The sequence below is a fragment of the Myotis davidii genome, unplaced genomic scaffold (genome assembly GCF_000327345.1).
Source record: "Myotis davidii unplaced genomic scaffold, ASM32734v1 scaffold1712, whole genome shotgun sequence".
In the NCBI taxonomy this organism is placed as follows: domain Eukaryota; kingdom Metazoa; phylum Chordata; class Mammalia; order Chiroptera; family Vespertilionidae; genus Myotis; species Myotis davidii.
The window spans coordinates 6,532-9,957 of record NW_006283908.1 but is presented as its reverse complement, the minus strand read 5'-3'; the positions used below and the strand labels follow the sequence as shown (position 1 = coordinate 9,957).

The 3,426-nt window shown below is 40.8% G+C and overlaps 1 protein-coding gene across 2 annotated transcripts in view; it reads left to right on the top strand.

Annotated features, from left to right (window-relative positions):
• IGBP1 (immunoglobulin (CD79A) binding protein 1) overlaps positions 1 to 3,426 on the top strand; it is a 39,006-nt gene that overhangs the window by 34,358 nt on the left and 1,222 nt on the right. The gene's annotated exons all lie outside the window — the stretch shown is intronic.

Below are 3,426 nucleotides of genomic sequence, written 5' to 3'. Positions count from 1 at the left end.
CATGATGAAAGAATCATTGATCGGCTGCCTTCTGCATGCAACCTACTGGGGATTGAGGCCGTAACCCCGGCATGCGCCCCTGACCGGAATCAAACCAGGGAGCCTTCAGTCCGCTCTACCCACTAAGCCAAACCAGCTAGGGCTAAACCTGTATGGTTTTGTTAACCAGTGTCACACCAATAAATTCAATACAAAAATTTACCAGCATAAGAAAACCCAAGACAGTCTGAATAAAGTATGGACTTTAGTAGGTAATATATCATTATTAGTTCACTAGTTGTGTCAAAAACCATCTATATATATAAAATCCAGGTGACCAGTTGCTATGATGTGCACTGCAGCAGCCAACTGGCCTGATTGGGGCCCTGATCGGCCCCCCCCAACCTCCCGTGGCCCTTCCCCCCAGCCAACCCGGCCCCCGAACAGCCCCCCCAACCCAGATAAGGGGCAGGACCAGCCGGCCAACCTCCCCCCTGCCAGACCCCACCAGTGCAAGAATTCGTGCACCAGGCCTCTAGTTGAGTATAAATATATAAGAACTCTGTACTATCTTCTCAATTTTCCTGTAAATCTAAAACTTCTAAAATTTAAGATTTTTTAGAAATCATTGCAATTGATTGAAACCCATCAAATATGTTTAAATCCATGAGTTCATAATAGAACTTTAAAACAAAAACTTAGCCCTAACTGGTTTGGCTCAGTGGGTCAGCCTGCGGACTCAAGGGTGCCAGGTTCGATTCCGGTCAAGGGCATGTACCTTGGTTGCGGGCACATCCCCAGTAGGGAGTGTGCAGGAGGCAGCTGATCTATGTTGCTCTCTCATCGATGTTTCTAATTCTCTATCCCTCTCCCTTCCTCTCCAAAAAAATCAATAAAATATATTAAAAAAAACAAACCCAAAACTGTTCAATTTCAGAGGATGATAAGGAACTAATTATCTTGAAAAGTGGTAAATAAAGTGAAAGTATCAAACATTTGTTTTGTTTTTCTCCTGGGTAACCAAATAGTAGTAGATGAGGGGAAGCCTCTCTTTATAACTGTATTCTAGTTAATAAAAAGGAAATGTTAAAATTAAGTGTGTTACCTTTTTGAAACATCTGGAAAATTAATGAATCTAGGCATTGAGCATCAACAGCTGCTGACATTGCAACACATGAGACACATATTATGTGCCATCTAATGAGGGAAGACGGCACCTCCTATAATCATGATGAAGGGATCAACCTGAATCAGATCAAGCCTCTGTATGAACTTGCTAACCTGCAGAATTTCAAAAGAACATGTTGGACTGCGTCCTGACTATTCAATTAACAAAATCCCAGATTTGAGGAACCTCTACAGATCAGATACCCCCAGTTTCTTCAAGACAACATTTAAGGAAGGGAAAGGATGGAAGAGGAACCTCTAGATTAAAAAGATACCAAAATAGCCCTAACTGGTTTGGCTCAGTAGATAGAGCATTTACCCGAGGACTGAAGGGTACCAAGTTTGATTCTGATCAAGGGCACATATCTCGGTTGCAGGCTCGATCCCTGGCCCTGGTTGGAGTGTGTGCAGGAGGCAACCATTGATGTTTCTCTCTGTCTCTCCCCCTCCCTTCCACTCTCTAAAAATCAATGGAAAAATATTTTTGGTGAGGATTAACAACAGAAAACAAACAAAAAAGATACCAAAATATTTTATTATTTTTTAAAAATATATTTTATTGATTTTTTACAGAGAGGAAGGGAGAGAGATAGAGTCAGAAACATCAATGAGAGAGAAACATCAATCAGCTGCCTCCTGCACATCTCCCACTGGGGATGTGCCCGCAACCCAGGTACATGCCCTTGGCCGGAATCGAACCTGGGACCCTTCAGTCTGCAGGCCGACGCTCTATCCACTGAGCCAAACCGGCTTCGGCCCAAAATATTTTAAATGGGCAAGACTAACCTCAAAAATATTTGGCAAAGAAATGAGATACAAGACTACATATTACTTGGTTCTGTTTCTTTGAAATGCCCATAATAGACAAATCTATAGAGAAAGAAAGCAGAATAGTGATTTCCAGGGGCTGGAAGAAGGGAGGGAATGTGAACTAACTGTAAATGGGTACAAGGGGTCTTTTCGGGGTGATAGAATTTTTTTTAATTGGATTGTGGTGATGGAGCCCCAACTCTGTACTAAAGTCATTGAGTAAAATGTGAATGTACAAATGGACAACCCTGGCGTCTTGGGATTCACACTTGGGTTATAAACCTGTAATAAAGTCCAGAAAGTTTGGGGCAGAGGGAGGGTTGTAATTTGGAAGATGCTCATGGAGAAGCTTTGGGATGGGTACAGAAGATCTGTTGACCCAGGTGGAGGCTGTAAAGGTATAGCCTCCTTGTGAAAACTGAAATTATATATATGATTTATAGTATTCTTTATTTTACAATAAAAGTGGGTTTTTTTTTAAAGAACACAAGGCTCCTAAGCTATTAGAGTAGATCAGATCCCCACACATTTCATTCTTTATCATAGTCATGAAACTGTTTCTCATAAGCAAACTCAGAGTTACCAGGAAATGTTCTTTTACCTCAGAAGAGAAAACAATTAGTGCAAAAGAGATATAGCAGTTGGTTCAATTACTTTTGGGTGTATACCGCATGACAAGTGCCATTTGGACCTCAGACCCTATTCCAGGCATGTGCAGAATAACACAGATATTCTCTTCTGATAGGATCAGCTGCCCTGTGATTTCCAATTTTACACACAAACAAAATTGTATAACTAACAGGAAATGGATGGAGGAAGGGAAGTCACCTGTAGTTCCTGCTCCTTAGCATATCACAAATTATAAAATCATACATATTTTTTACTTTAGTGTTTTGGCTTGCTGGGGTTTTGTTGGTTGGTATTTTGCTTTTTTGTGGGACTTTTTCTTTTTGGAGGGTGGACAGGGGTATTTAGCCATTTTAGTAATAATTCTTTCCCAACATAGAATTCATCCTGAGGGGCAACTTTTATGCTTTGGCTTTCTTGTGAAAAGTACTCAGAACACTCTGTCTTACTGTTGAATACCGTATTTGCCGGCGTATAAGACGACTGGGCGTATAAGACGACCCCCTAACATTTCCACTCAAAATACAGAGTTTGTTATATACTCGCCGTATAAGACTACCCCCTCTTCCGCACACCTTCCACACACCAAATAAAAGGTAAAACAATATCAGATTTGATTTTAACATTTTAATTTATATTCAAATGCTTATGACATGCAGGAAAACTGTCACAAGGCTGTATGTAATCAAACATATACATAAAACAGTGCAAGTTTATTACCGGTAAACATACCGGTAATTCACTAAAGAAAACACACTCTATAGACTGGTACCGTAGATGCTTCTCAGGAACACAGGCAAGCAGCCCACAACCTAGAGGGACTGTCAATGATAGAAGAAAGAT